Source organism: Scophthalmus maximus, chromosome 21, assembly GCF_022379125.1.
Source record: "Scophthalmus maximus strain ysfricsl-2021 chromosome 21, ASM2237912v1, whole genome shotgun sequence".
Lineage (NCBI taxonomy): Eukaryota > Metazoa > Chordata > Actinopteri > Pleuronectiformes > Scophthalmidae > Scophthalmus > Scophthalmus maximus.
In genome coordinates, this window is record NC_061535.1 from 1028640 (window position 1) to 1044587 (window position 15948).

The window sequence follows — 15948 nt, forward strand, 5'->3', positions numbered from 1 at the left end:
TCGAAAAAGCAATAGAGTCTTCAGTCAAACATCAAAGGTTTGCAGACGTCCCTCTGGGCCGTTTCATGAGCATCGATCGAAAATGCTGGGTGGGAGCAGTGCTTTTATTCCCCCATCCAGTGAAACTGATGTCATCCCGCCACGCCTTGTGGCTGAGATCCTCTCATCTCTCCAGTCAGAAATTGTTCTGAGGGAAGCAACAGGAGATGAGAAGGTTGAGTGGCAGTCGAGGAGGGGATGGGAAGGTAGCGCTGAAACTGGGTGACATCTGTTGCATACTACTGTATGCAGTAGTATGCAACAGATATGCTGCCACAAATAAAAAAAATATGCTTCTGTTTTTCTCTCAGATGTCGTGCAAAATATGCTTAATCTAGATTCCTTGTTGTTATTCTCCATGCAACCTTCAAACAAGCAAAAATGTTATTTGATGTTTTGCTCTAATTTTAGAAATACTCATCAAGCTCTTCACTGGTACAGGACGGTCACTGCTATGGCAGCATCAGCATATTTTTTATGATGTATGATGATTAATAATTTACATGGCTCGTGATTCATTTGTCAGCATCATAAATTTAATTACTCAAGTAAATTGCACTGTAATAAACCCCAAGGCTAATCAGTCAACAGAGTCAATGCTTGTTAACCCTTGTTGTAAAATATATTTGTCCTGTGAGGAAGTCATACAGAATAATGGCTTCTTTTCTGAGGTTTTTGTTTGAGACCTGAATCATCAAAATGTGATATATTGGTAATTCTGGCAACAAAGTTATCTATTAGTCACTTTGCACTCTCTGTGTCATCTTTCATGTGTTTGCAACCACCTCCTTTAGTATGAATTATTGATAAATTGCTGGCTGTTGCACGCTGAGGTGGAGAGAGCGGTAAAATACGGACTGGATTCGGCAAAAGACAGGATCCACAAACGTCTCGGCCACATGCATACAGTCAATAACCTTTATTCTTAAATTTAAAATGTGTTCAAACATAGCTGCTTTCATGGATTTATAGTGTCCTTTTTTTCCAGTTTGACTTTTCAAAAAAAATAAACATAGATCATGTAAAACCGCAAGGATCTTACTGTTTATTTTATTTCCGGCGAGTATGTTTTCTGCTTTCAGCCCTAAAGATGGATTATGAGGAAAGCGATCCATGTAGCACAGTTAGATGCATTGGCTAGAATCATGGCTGTTATGTACTTGCAGGATGCTGTGACGCAAACAAGATCACACATGCTTCCTCCAGGGGCTCCCTGCATCACCACAAGTCCCCTGAAAGCCACCACGCACAGAACACAATCTTGAATTTGAATATAAGCAAAACACTTAGCACACTGTACACACACTCCCTCCTTGTTGAAGCCTCAGGAAGTGCTTGTTCACTGCAGAGCTTCGGGTGACAATTAGCTTTCCCCCAAGAAAAAAATCACTTATCACAATGGAATCAGGCAGGAGTAAAAAATTACACTGACAATTAAAGTCAAAATCAAAAATCTATGAGCACATTTTGGTAAGGCTAGTACAAATCTATTTCTACCGGGCCATTCATAATGCTTCACTGGCATTATTATGGCTCATTACAGCTCTGGTTATATTTTTTCTCTCCCTCCCCCTCTTTCTCTTTCTCTGTCTCTCTCTCAGGGTGTGTTTTGCCATGCGGGAATATTGATTTCACTGACACTTTCAGGGAACGCCTTTATTGACTGACTGACACCAATAAATTGTTGATTGCTGTTTGACGAAAAGGCTTCGGGCCCTGTGAATCCCCAGATAACGTCTCAATGCAGACATTTCCTTATGCGGTGTCATATCCAAACCAGAGCCGTGTATTATATCCTGAATTGAATTCTTGTTGCACGAGGTACTCGGTTAAAACCCAGATCATGCGAAGTCCATATTAATACACACCAATAGCCCACAGCAAGTTCAGCCTTTGCTGTTGTTGCCAGGGTTATGCCACTGAAGTATGCAACCTTGTTATTAGATCCAGGCTGCCCGTCGGGCACAGAGCAAAGGCCGGCCTGGTTTGCTGGTTCTTGCTCTCTCACAGCAGAGTGGCCTCCAGTCACTCTGCTGTGAGAGAGACACAAAGAGTGATGGGAGAAGTCTTTGTGCAAGGCCTGTTCACACTGTGTTAGAAAACTGTCTCTATTTTGGAGTGTGTGTGTCATCTTAGGCAACAAAATTGCAAACCACTGGCCGCCTCGTTGGCCCCCCCTGGCAAGTAGTTGCAGTAGCATATACATTATACGCTACGTGGTGCTAAAATGCTTCTATCTGATGTTTTACATTGGGTACTATTCATTTAAATCAATAAAGTATATATTTTTATAATAGTTAAATAGTATAGGTCTAAGTACAACAATAAATAAAAACAAATGCAGCCAACCAGCCCAGCAGCTGTAGGTGAACTTAATTTTATTGTATTTGATTTATCCAAGAGCAGCAGAATTACGGTCAATTCTGCTTTTGAAGATCACATAACTGACTGAGCCTATCATCTTGAGCAATTAGTCTCAATCTCTAAACGAGTTCATGTATGATGAATTTGATGCACATGTAGTCCGTATTACAGGGTGGCTTTATTCCCCTTTGCTGTTGTATAAGTTTGTAGCACGTCTTGTCTTCGAGTCCGACCTGTTTGGACCTTTTCCACCGATGGTTGATCCACACAGTTGACTCCATGTCGCGCTTTCCCTCCCTCCGTTCATGTGCAGCGCTGTTTCGTACGTCCAGTGATGCCTCCGCAGCGCACAGTCGGAGCGACACAGGAAGACACTACAGTGCACGGGACCCTGTTGTCCAAGTGGCGTCCCACATGATCAATTCCGACTTGGTGACAATCGCCAGGCAAAAGAAGCAAATATCAGCCCCATTCAGAGGATTACTCTCCAGGCGATTACCGGGCGGCCAGTCCACTGTGTTGACAAGGTAGGGGGGGGGGGGGGGCAAATGCGCCAATTGTTTGCTCGTTTCATTCATTCTGCGGTTTGCACTTGTTTTCTGCTCCAATCGATCTCTCTTTTATTATTGTGTTCCGTCAGCAGCGCGCGCTCCTTTGCGCGCGTTATCAGATTTCGCACGAGAGACTTCGTCAGTGGTGTAAATTTCCATAACTTTCCAATAAACCAGGACCAATGCAGAGGGGGATTATAAAAAGGTGATTTGGTTAGACAAAGTTGATAAGACTGCATTTCCCCCGAGGCACGTTGACAGACCTCTCTACCACTTGTCTATAAGTGCTAATGTGGCAAGAGTAAAATAAATTATCCGTGCGCTTTTGACGGAGCAGCCGCGTCTGCGGCATTTTCTCCGATGAGAATACGATTATGAATTCTGTCCTCTTAGCAAGATAAACCTAGCCTTTATATTAATGTCCTTCTTTTGAACAGTAAAAGCTGTGGGTAGAGGATGGAGTGATGGTCAGCAGGGCATGTGGCATCATGTCCGTCTCTGTGGACAAGGCTTTGAGGTGTTAATCTGGCCACATCTTCCTTCCATCATAGACCCTGAAGCCCTGCAGGCTTTACGCACTCCATCGATGGGCACCGGGGCACCGTGCCTCATTCCCACAGCAATCTGTCTGCTCTTTGGATTTATTTAGGCTCTCTGGTTCAGTCAGCCTCCTTGGAAATTGGCCCGGTGCTGCATGTAGGTCCGCACAGACGGCACTGCTCCAGACCGAACGTGCGATTCCCGTCATTACTTAATACTGCCACGAGAAGTGAGCCAGTGAAATTCAGCCGACACAAACATCTGTATGTTACTCTCCAGCTGCGGTGTGAATGGATCCCTTGTCTGATGCAAATGCACAACCAGTTCATGTACAAGAAGCTGTAGTAATGGCTCCTGGTGTGGAGGAAAATGATATGCTATTACAACAGACTGCAATTATTGTGTGTGGGGGGGGGCACTGACACAGGCACTGAGGGAAGAAGGGGCACTGGGCCAACTTGGGGGGGTGGGTTTGCACTTGTTGTTTTGACTTGAAGAGGCAGTGAGATTCAAAGAGGACAGGAGGGGATCAAGGCTAAGAGGCCAATCGAGTATGAAGGAGTTGAAGCTCACCATAATGAATTAAGCACAGAAATTATTTAGACATGATGCTGAAGCTGCACCTCACACAGATCCTACAGATTTGAGGTAATGTGCTGGAGAATAACAGACATTTTTAATGCCCTGCCCCCCCCCCCCTTATTCTTTATCTTCTTTTTATTGCCTACTCTAAGTGAAAAGCATTGCAAGCCAGACGTTTGTTGCGAGCACATTCTCTTATCTCAGAGGAGCAGCGAACAGTCCCACGATCTGCTCATCTTCTCTCAGTGCTTGTGTCACTTCCTTAAACCATAAACGTGCATCCTTTCCATGTTGAACACAGGGCCCCGTCATGTGCTTCCCCCCTCCTGTCCCCCATGGATTGCCGGAGTGATCATTAGCTGCCTTTCCTCTTTTGCCTTCAGATAATGATGGACTCTGTGCTGAACTCTCAACCCTGAGCCCGTACCTCATTAGCTTCCTTTTCGTCTTGATACAGTTATCAGCTGTCGTAGCTTCCTCCTGTATCATTTCCATATATCTCAGCCACCTCACAGGTGATGAGAACATAGTCATCCGCTGGCTTGAAGGATCTTATGTGACTGCCTTATTTTATTCCCGTGTCAACTAGCGGAGGGCTTATCCTGCTCCAGTCTGCGCTGTTAAAACACCAAGAGATCTGCTCTGCTCCGCTACAAAATACCTGTGTACTGTGCCTCTGCCACTGCGTTCCACATGCTACCAATGGAATGTTAATGAAGCTTTCAAGAGGAGATGAAGGTTATTTGATATTTTAAAATCGCTGTATATTTTTCGCACTTCTTCCATATCCAGCAAGTCTGTCTAAACCGGGCAATTATGCAGATAAGTCCTTCAGGATGTAAATGTGTCACCACAGTCAGTCTGTGTTTGCTGTTCCTGTTTCCAGGTTTTCTTTGAAGCCGCGGAACCCTGACAATTATAATTAAATTATAAAAGGGCCATCAGATTTGAACAGCCTGAAGGGCAGAGAGGAGGTTAGACTAGTAGTGGCACAAATATTGCTTTCTAACACCCCGAGGGTTTATGATAAAAATAAGGGATGATGACGGCAAAGGAGAGTTTGCAATGCACAGCGATGATGACATAGCTGTTGCGCATAGCTTGTCCCCCTCAAGTTTTAATGGGAAGGCCAGCAGTCACAGTCGTGATGTAATGATGGCTGTGGATGACGGCAATGATGAGTCAGCTATAGCAGTAATCTCTGATGTGCTGTAGTTCCAGGCTGTGGAATTTTCTTTGCCTAATTTTAATTACACTGCACTCTTCTACTGAGCAGAGCCCCGTCTGGTGCCACTACATGTTGTTACTTTTCATTGGTTCACTTATGAGAACAGGACATCTTCTGGCTCCATCGCACCAGTAAGACTCACTTGAGGGGACTCTTCAAGCGCTCCTGCACTAGTCCTGTAATCTCAGCCTGCTCACTCAAGTGCTCTGATTGGTCATATGGGAGCTGTCGGCATGCCAGTTTAATTCCTTCAGCCTTCCTTCTTTGGATTTTTTTTTACCTCAGGGAGGTAGCACACAGCTCAGGGTTTAGATAGCTGGACTTCTTTATAAATCCTATATTCAGCGAAGACTGAGGGTCTCATGAGGAGCGTGTGTGCCACTGCTTATAAAACGGGCCTTAATGTACCCAGGCAGATTGTTACACGCACTGAATGAACATCGAATAAATGTACTAATCCTGCTCTTCTGAGATTATCTGCCTTTTGAGGAGTTTTAGGCTGGAAAAAAAAAATCACTTTCTGCTTCCTAGAATTTATTAAAAAAAATTTTTTTTAAAAAGTCTGATCAGGAATCACCATAGCGTATTCATTTAGCTCAGACAGTTACCCAGTTGTCAAATATAATTCATTCAGGGGTCAGACCCTGATTTCGGGCTACAACTGAGGCATGAGGCAAAGTACATTACACTTTAGATGAAGTCACTTTGCATATAGCACTCCACTAAAATATTTGTATGTTCAGCAGCGTTTAAGTCACAGTTATTGAATGGCTGATGAGGAGCAGTGTTTACAATTTCCCTTCATACCTTCTCATGCCTGCAAGTCTTCCTGCAGTCAATGCCTCAGGCTGGCTCTCCATCTCTGTGTAGATAGTGTGTGTATCTCTAAACACACAGTTTACAGTGTATGTCATTATTTCTCCACAACCTAGTCAGGCCTTCTTTCCAGCTTTAAATACTGAGATGTCACTATATATGACAATGGGTCCTGTTCCACGTGTGATGCCATTGCTGATGCTGAAATGCTTTGGTGTGCTCTTTTATTTGCCTTTCACCAGGAACTAGGGCCCTGATTTGTTGATATAAAGACATACCTTAGTCCTGCATTTGCCAGGGGACAATGTCAATTCTGGTGGGAGAGCAGAGGAAAGGGGAAGACAGGCATGTTTGTATGCCTTCCAGCTATTTGAACATGCTCCGACTGTGAAAGGCCAGGTCCATTGTTGGATAACATAATCCACCAGGGAGGCCTTCGGCCGGACACTGGAGAGAACTGCCTATACACTCGTTCTCTCTCTATCATTAGTGATGCATATCCACTTCTGTGCTGGAAGCAGCTGCTGAATGCGCACACATCCCATTGTTGCAATTCTAAACACAAAGGCTCTGCTTGTTTAAACAGTCTTATTGATAGCTGTACATTCTGGTATCCTCCACTGATGGAGAGACAAGGACCTTGATGGAGTAATGACGATACACAAATGCGTCCTCTAGTAACAATTAACTTCAGCGATAATACTTCAGTACATACTTAGGGCATTTTCACACTTGAAAGTCCGGACTAAGGTAGACCGATGTCTGAACCAACGCTCGTGTTTTTGTTACATTGTCTACATTTGATCCTGTTAGTTTTGGTTTCACATTGCAATTTTGTGATTGTCAAATCTTTACATTCCTCCCACAGTCCAAAGACATGCAGAATGGGGTAAGGTAAATTGGAGACTCTAAATTGGCCGTAGGTGTGAATGTGAGAGTGAATGGTTGTCCCTCTCTATTAATAGATGGGATTGGCTCCAGCCCCCCCATGACCCTTAAATGGATAAAGCGGAAGACGATGGATGGAAGATCTTTACATGACATACCTACGTCATGTTTTTATCACCTCTATGGGCTGTGTTTCCCTATACTTGACTATGATTGGTTGTAGACGGGCGTGCGTCTGACATCGGAGTGTTGTTAATTCGACAGGTAGCCTTTTTCTGTTTTCGCTCTGCTCTCATATCTTCTCTCTCTCATCTTCTTATAGATAAGTTATACATTTCTAATCTAGGCAGATGTAGGAGCTACGTACTTGCACATGGGTACCCGCACATCCAAAAATAGCACAGATGCACACACAGTAGATAGACATATCATGTACTGTACCTGAAACTGACTGCTTGATGTGCAAAAACGCTTTATGTTTCCTTTAGAACTGCAGCAAATAGTCGATTAACTAGTGGTGGCAGCTATTTTTTTTAAGAACAAATCCGCAAAATCTTCTGAGCCCAGCATCACCAATGTGTAAATTCAGTAGTTTAATTAGTCTACTTTGGGAATTAATAGCTGCATTTTCACCATATTAATTCATAATCAATAATGAGTATAAACATTAGCTGCAGCCCCAGTTTCCTTCATTTTTGTATTATTGCAATGCTTATTTTGTTAAGCCTGGTGTAATTATAAGAAAAACAAGATTCAATAATTACTATTTTAATTGTAGCTTCATCATGACTGAATTCCAAAATTTTGAATTTAGAATTAAGTTTATTTACCAAGTATGCTTGCACAAGCGATGAAGTGACAAACCAAGATACCGAAAGTATGCAATTATAACGACGGAAACACATACAGATGGATTGTCATCCACAGAGTTTATATAGTGTATGTATATATACTGCTATGTACTGATCTGATTGATAACTTTGTATAAGATGTGCGAATGCACCATCATCTATATTAAAATGATTAACAGGGTTTTAATGAAAATTATTGGACAATCTGGTGTCAAAATGGTTTGTTTTTGTTCTTGTTGGGCATTTTAGTTTGTGCATTTTAGTTTATGATTTCAAGATCACAATGTTTACATCACTAAAAGACAAGGTGTAGATAATGAATAAATAAATAGGCAGCTTAACATGAAAATAAAATCAAGAAATTGTAAAAGATGTATATATATTTGGTATAATAAATCTGTCCCTGAGTATAAATTTAGATTCAAAGGAATTGCTGAACCAAATGTTCACCCATACTTCAAATACCACCAGCATGGCTTGGCTATGGTACTTTCTCATATAAAAGAGTAAAGTTCTTCCTCATCTATTTCTAACTATCACAAATTACATTAGGAGTCAAATAGCAGTATAAAAGGTTCACTTTTATCGCATACAATTTTATCTTCTGTGTTTGAAAAGTTCCTTGCACCTAAGTGAAGTCCCTCATTGCTGCAATTGGCATAGTTCTTGTTAAATTTGTATGGAATAATACAAATTTTCTGGCATATATGAAAAGCATGAATCCATCGTAAAGCAGCAACTGAAAATTTGATTTATAGCCAAATCTAAGATATCTCTGGAAAGCCAGTGGCAGAGTTGATGTTAATTTATTTTTACCAGTCTGTTAGCATGTGTAAACAGACACTGATTAACATGCAGACTGAAGCTTGAGGAAAGTCTCGATGGCTTGTCAACTGATTGACAGTGATGAGAGGAGACAGCTGAGTCTTCATTTTACAAGATTTTGACAAGATATTTTTGTCTTTGCAGGAGGCACTAAAGAATACTGTATCAATGGAGCAGTGTGAGGTAATCATGATTATTGTGAATAATCTTGTTCAGCATACAATAAGCACACAGAGCCTATTTAACACAATTTATATTTTGTCAAGCTTGTCAACCAAATACTAGTCTTTTTTTCATCTCCAAAGAGTGACAGACAAAAACGTTTCGTAACACAAACAGTTTTTTATTGAACAGATAGACACTTGTGACTTTTATAGCCTGGCAATAGTGAAGACAGCCTAATAAGTCCTGATGTCATTACCACATTTTAAAAAGAGGTTTTTAATGTGTGTCCTGCTCCTTTGACGTCCAGATGAGTTATTTCATCGAGAATAATATCTTTAGCAGCAAATCATCAGACCTTGGCCACCCAGATGGGATGATCAGTGGAACAGGAAATGGCGACATTCAGTGTCATGTCAATCCATTTAACCTTCCACATGAGCACAAGTGTCACAGCCTGTGATACCAAATTAAGGTGACATTTTCACCATTCCCTGATACTGATGAGGGATTTTGCAATTGAGCCAAGATGCTAGAGAACACCCTTAATCGTAGTTCGGGTTATTGGCCAGTTTGGCATATATGCAAGCGATTAATAATTTGAAGTACGAGCGAGAGAGGCACATCCAGTAATCTGTCAGGGGGTCATTGGTGTTTTATCCCTCCATTTTTTGGGGGGGAGGTCCTTGACCAAAACAAACTGGAGGTATGGAGTTTTTAAAATTGTGCCTTTAAGAGGCTCCGGGCATGGAATGAAAGACCCCGTAAATTAGGCCTACAGAATGGAAAATGTCAGTGAGACCGACACATATTGGGGATTTGAAGTCAGATTATCTTGGCCTCTGCTTTAAAAAAATCTATTTCCAAGTCCCTAAACTTTATTGAAGTGCAATAGGCTACTAGATTCCTGGAATAGTACTTTAAAGGTGCTATGTGGAAGTATCCTCCTGTGCCCAAGATGGTGCATGGTGATGATGGTAGTGATTTATTTCCATTGTTGCGTTTATAATACAAGAAGTTAGCCCACTCCCTAAGGACTACTTGTTCAGGGCAGACTGGATACTACAGTGATGAGATGGGCCGGGGCTAGCTGATTAGCGTGCTATCTTCAGCAGAGGCAAAAATGTGATAGAAATGGAAAGAAAACAAGAGTTACATGGGTGCTGATTCCCTCTGCTTGAGACAGCTCTTGGCCAGCAAAGCGGTGAAGTTTAATGCTAGATTCATGATGTCCCTGCTAGATTGGAAAGTAAACAGCTGGTAATGCTAACGTTGGCTATGTGGCATTAGCAATAATGTACAAATAGCTCCTTTAACTTGCTCCTGTAGAGCTGTTCAGTGACTGTCTCTGAGAAGAACGGAGAGGATGCAGGAAATCATGTTATTGGGACTAAACATTAAATAGAAATAGAAAAGCTACATATCTTTTAAAAGAAAATGTAGCATTTTTCGTCAAGGCTTGTTTTTTTCCTTACTTTCAGTATTGCTGTAATTTCTTTATTTTTTTTTTCAAGGACAAGTCTCACTGAGGAAATAAAAATCATTTCTCTTTTCTGATTATTTTAATGGCACTGTGGCTGGTTAGTCTTGTGCCATTGCTTTTGCAAAAATTAAAACTGATCTACTGTCCCCCCCAAAAAATATGATAATGATGTATTTTTGTGGATGCCTTTTTGATGAACATCCACAAAACCTTTTCAATGAATGTTCCACAAAAAGGCCATCTCATATTTTGCTGCTATGGTTTTTATTGGCAGGAACCTAAAACAGGTCTGATACAGCCATAGGAAAGTTGACAGTAAACAGTGAGGCTGATATTAATGAGATAAAATTACAAACTCTAACGCTGGATTCCAGGTTGCACAGTTTTTTTGAACGCCGCGTGCATGTGAAGGCAACTTGAATCCCTTGAGAGAATGGCAGACTCTAACGAAGAAAAAAATACAATATAGAGAGAAAATAAGAGAATATAATGAATGTTGTTGAATATTGGCACTGACCATGAGTAGAAGTAAAAACAGGGATTAATGTCATGATATTCTGAAGGACTATAATCCCACTTTATTCTATTTACTCGAGTCAATTTGGTGAAGACTGGCTTGGTGGAGCCGTAAGGGGGGGTTCTCTTGACCTGCCAGCATCCCATCATGCCAGAGCCTTCTGCAGTGCCCTGTAGCAGCTGCCCCTGGCTGCCTCTCAGTGGTTATGACAGGAGAAGGAGGTTGTTGATGAATCAGGGGAATGACGAAGATCTCCCCAGCACTGAGTCCTCTCTTAAACGCCAGGCACGGTCACGCAGTGCGAGAACATGTTATCACAGTTACATTCCGCCACAGAAAGTGTGGTTCCACAAAGCTGGCGCACATTACTGATCCACAGTGCCATGCTTTATACGTTTCTTACTGTTCTAAAGAATATTTTGCAATATGCTAATAATATTGTTCTATTGAAATAAATAAAAATTTAATGAACTCCCTATTCATTGGTATTTCTTAAAGGAACTAAAACACTTTTCTATACTAACAACTGCTACTTTTAGCAAAGAATATACCATTGTTGGCATCAGCATGTCACATGCTTGTCAATGTCTCCCTGGGAGGTCCAGACAATCATGTAACACAACTTTGAGGAAAGCCTTCGTGAGCATTGCTAATGTCTATTTAAAGCGAGGAGATTTATTTAAGAGCCCGTTACACAAGATAAGCTGCAAAAGGTAGAGCTCTAAATGGAATAGAAGAGGCTATTTGTAAATGTCCGCAACTGCCTGGCTTTAAGTACCTGACTGAGAGATGAATAGAAGCGATAAGCAAGAGAGGGTCATTTCAACAATAGGGATTTTGAAAGGTGTATATTTTATGATGACAGCGTTTAATTGATCTCATCACTTTTGAATAGCGTATATAATATGGGGAGTTTATTGAGCTCATGTAAATGCTGACACCACTCTGTCAGATCAGAGGAAGCAATGGTTAGAAAGGATGGCTTGTGTGGCCCAAATATCGGAGCAGTGGTTGAATTTTCTCCCTCCTCAGCTTTACATGCACAGTGCACAGGCTTACTTTCATCACTGACTATAAAAGCCCACAAGGAATGGTGTTAGGCGGCAGCGACAGAGCCTGGGACTGTTGACACAGTTGTTTTGGTTCCAAAATGGCGCTGGTGCAAACTGAAACCCCCTTCAAACGCTTGACTTTAATTGAAAGAGCCACTCAAGCGTATTGAGTACCTTCCCAGCAGAGGAAACCCTACAGATAACTTTTCATGTAGTGAAATGTTGACAACATTTCACTACAACAACAACTCGTCGTCCTTCTGTGCCAGTGTACAGTCACAGCTCTTCTCTCTTTTCCTGATTTGAGAGAATATCAGCCATTATTCTTTTAACAACACAAGTCATATGACTGACTTCTGAGTTCTTGGATATGAAGCTTAGATATGCAGTGTACTTGTCCTATAATGTGTATACAGTAGATGCACACAACATGCAGTAATCCTGATATGGTTGCATGACCCATAGGATTAGTTTGGATTAGCCAAGAGAACCAATTTCAAATGACGGCAATGATAATCTGTTTAACTAATAATAGTAATCATGTTGGGAAAATATTTATTCTCACTGCAACACTTCTGTCCTGACACTTAAATAATTGATAAAGAAAGGAGGCAGGGGACCTAGATGTAATCATAACATGAATTGGAGTTTTTTATAGGGCCCATGTACTGTGGAATGTCCATGGGAGGAAAGGCAGGGTCCTAAAACTCTTGCCAGATTCCATTTCACGCTCTGCAGAGCACAGCCTCAGAGACGGTGACATTTACATGGCCCTCTATACCACCGCCAGTTGCTGCAGGCCCAAGGCACTGGCTAAATCAGGCACAAGGGCCAATGAATGAGGAGGCAATGCGAGCGGGAGAACAAGGAGGAGATGGCTAATGTGCTGTGCGGAGGAAACGCACAAGAGCACATGTGCTTATGCTGAAAACATCACAGCCATCATTAGTGAAAAGGCATGTCTTAACAAGGAACAGATAAATATAAATAAGGCAGTGATAACTTTATCATGTATTCTCCCTAGATAACTTTGCAAATGATTATGGCTGCTTTGTGCAGCACACATGCAAAGCCATGAGCTCCCACAAACATATCAAAACAGGTAATTTAGGGGAAAATCCATATTACAAATAGAAATGTATGTGCAGCAGCAATGTAAACTATTTGTGGGGGGGGGGGGCACCATTGTTCCGCCAGTAAAACCATCTTTTCCAAGGATTATGTACACCAAAGACTAACAGGTCATCACCAAAGCAAAAGGTCATCAAGGTAGTTTGAATGCTAGTTAACCCCCGTGCCCAACTGCAACATACTCACTCTATCCCTCGCTAATCTGATCGGGTCTCCACCGCCAGTGGCTTACTGCTTCACCACAGCCAGCCTGAGCTCTATATCGGCTTTTTCTTGTTTTTGATGGCGTTTCCCCCGGGACGCTTCCCAGTAGGTTGAAATAAACATGCAGAGCAGCTGCACACACTAAAATGTTTCTGGCTGCATTCAAAATAAACCTTTTGGCAATAGGATAATGTTTCTTCCTCTGGAATCATTGTAGGCTGTTTTCACAGGTTTCCCAGTAAGCTTCTGAAATAGCAAAAATAAGAGAATGAACATTTGCCGTATATAATCAATAAAAAAAGAGCAACTTGGGCATCATCTCCTCATGCTGCATCCTCAGAGCATTCTGCTGCGGAGCCATTTTGGCTCAAATTCTCTCTCTGTGTGTTAGTTTCCTGGCAAATCCTTTTACTATGATATTCTTTTCCCCAGGTGGTGTGAAACTATTTAGCTCTCTGTGTGTAAACACATCAGTCAGTGTGTAGCAGGAGCCTGGATCCTGTTCAACTCAGAAAGCTGTGGAGTTGTACATGATAGTCTTTCATTGTCCACAAACATGTTTTATTCAGGTTACAGCATGTTTCAGTAAAATGTTGAGCCATAACTATTACCGTGGTATTATCAGACATAGAAGGGAAAGAGGCAGATGGGCATGATGACGACAGTGGCTTGGGAGCAGGTGGAGGTCAGCGACACAACCACGAGGTCTCAACTGGTCCGTTCGTCACGGTGCAGTGAATCAATAGGGCCGTCAAGCAGATGAGTCGGCACTGCTTGTCCATTACAAAGTGGTAAATCAGCATCCGGGCTTACTAACTGCCATAATCAGGTGGTAACCAAGTTATAGAACCATTAGGGAGCATGTGTCTGTGCAGGAATGAGGGAAGGCGAACTTGGGGAGGACACAGCACGACAGATGGCGACTGTGTGTGTCAGAATGTGTGAATGAGTGAACGCTTGGTGCCGTGCTCAGGGTTGTTTTTGCACAGAGAGAAGGATCAAATACGGTATTCAGCTTGTATATTAATGTTAGGTAGCAGAGCCTTAAAGTTATTGTATGTATCTATCCTGTCGGAAAAGTGGTTTTATCCATTCAAATATATTTTCATTATCCTGCACAATCTGGCATAGTTTATATTGTTTTCCTTCAATCAATTCTTTGTTAGATTTCAGAGCAGTCATAATTCATCTGGGACAATAATTCAAATGGAACTAAACCAAATGTTGTGTTTGCATTAATTCCTGGATTATCTCTCGGTTTATCCAGACAATCATTTGTCAAATTAAGTCTATAAGGATTACAGAAGCCAGGAAACCAATAGGCTCTCATCGGCATTGTTTGAGCATCCCATGATTTCACACAAAAACTGGAACCAATAGCCTGTAAAGCACATCACAGAGGTGGTGTAAAATATACACAGCTCCTTGTGTGGCGTTTTTAAGTTCAGCCATAAATCACTGTGTTGCTTGTTGGCTGCAAGGGAGAGTAGGGGAAAAAGGAGAGTGGGGCAGAGGAGGAAGGGGCTGAATCTGTGGTACAAATCCAAAACACGACCGGTGCCAAGGTAGCTGGCATGGAAGAGATGGGAGGGAGAGAGAAGATGAGAGGGAAAAACCTTCTCAATTTCATAAGCAGCATGAATGGATAGTGACAGACAGAACCGTATTCATGGCTTATCATCTGGATTGCCCTCTATTTATTTATTTTAACAGCTAGCATAGTCAGAGGTATTGGGGCTTGGTTTATTTTTTCTACTTCCACAAGAGGATATTATCTTCCATTTATTTTTGCACATACAGTCTTGAAAATGTTTTGAACTACATAACAGACCACAATAAGTACGTTGAGGTACTTAATTTTCATACATCAAGCACCGTAGCTCACAGTGTCACTCCACACCCTCGGGAAGAAGACGAAATTGGCCACATCAATTTTTGTTTTCTTTGCAAAAAGATTTACTTTTTTAAATAATTATAAATCACAAAAGTGTGAAATTTTTACTATTGCTTAAATAGCTTTCTCCCCTCTCCTTAAGATCCTCTTGACACTTTACAAGCTCAAATTGTCCTGGCATACTGCAGTGACAGTGAATATTGCCCTGCTCCCAATTGCCCACCTGCAGAGGATCCAGGAGGGGAATGAATCAGCAGACACCTCCATCCATGTCGCATTCATTCCATCTCTGCGTTTCTCTTGACCTCTACACCCACTCTTTGGTGACAGAAAAGTTTAGTGTCCAGATTTATTAGTAATTAAATTAGCGAGGAGGAAAAGGTCACTGGCACTGAGATCTTTGCACATGTGCGATAGAGAGTTCTTTGCTAATTGAGCACAAAATGGACAGACAGCTGGAGGTCGGGCATCAGTCCGGACCTGTGCACTGATAGATGTGTTTGGCTGTGGAATTAGCTGGCTTCTCGTCTTGTTATTGCTCGCCACTTTTTTGGGTCATCAGTTATGCCTGGATTCTCACTGAGCCTTTTCAGGGACACGCCATTTTTAGTATAGATAATCTAGATATACATAATAAAAGTGGTTTTTGGGTTGAATTCAGGAGAGCAGATTTGCAGGGAGATCAAAATATATTTTTTGGCTGAAACTAAGTGATTGTGTGTGTGTTTGTGTGTGTGTGTGCCTGCGTGCATGTGTGTGCATGCATGCGTGCGTGCGTGCCTGCTGTGTGTGTGTGACAGAGAGAATGAGAGAAAGATGAA

At 41.8% G+C, this 15948-nt stretch overlaps 1 protein-coding gene across 4 annotated transcripts in view; it reads left to right on the forward strand.

Annotated features, from left to right (window-relative positions):
* Nucleotides 1–2717: 2717 nt before the first annotated feature.
* The window catches only part of dlgap1b (discs, large (Drosophila) homolog-associated protein 1b), a 93501-nt gene continuing 80270 nt past the window's right edge, over nucleotides 2718–15948 (forward strand). For 2 of the 4 annotated variants that reach the window (XM_035619575.2, XM_035619577.2), the window contains exon 1: nucleotides 2720–2930. The gene's annotated coding sequence lies outside the window, so the exon portion shown is untranslated. Of the gene's footprint in view, nucleotides 2931–15948 lie in introns of all 4 variants that reach the window. The other 2 variants (XM_035619578.1, XM_035619576.2) reach the window with 2 other exon arrangements.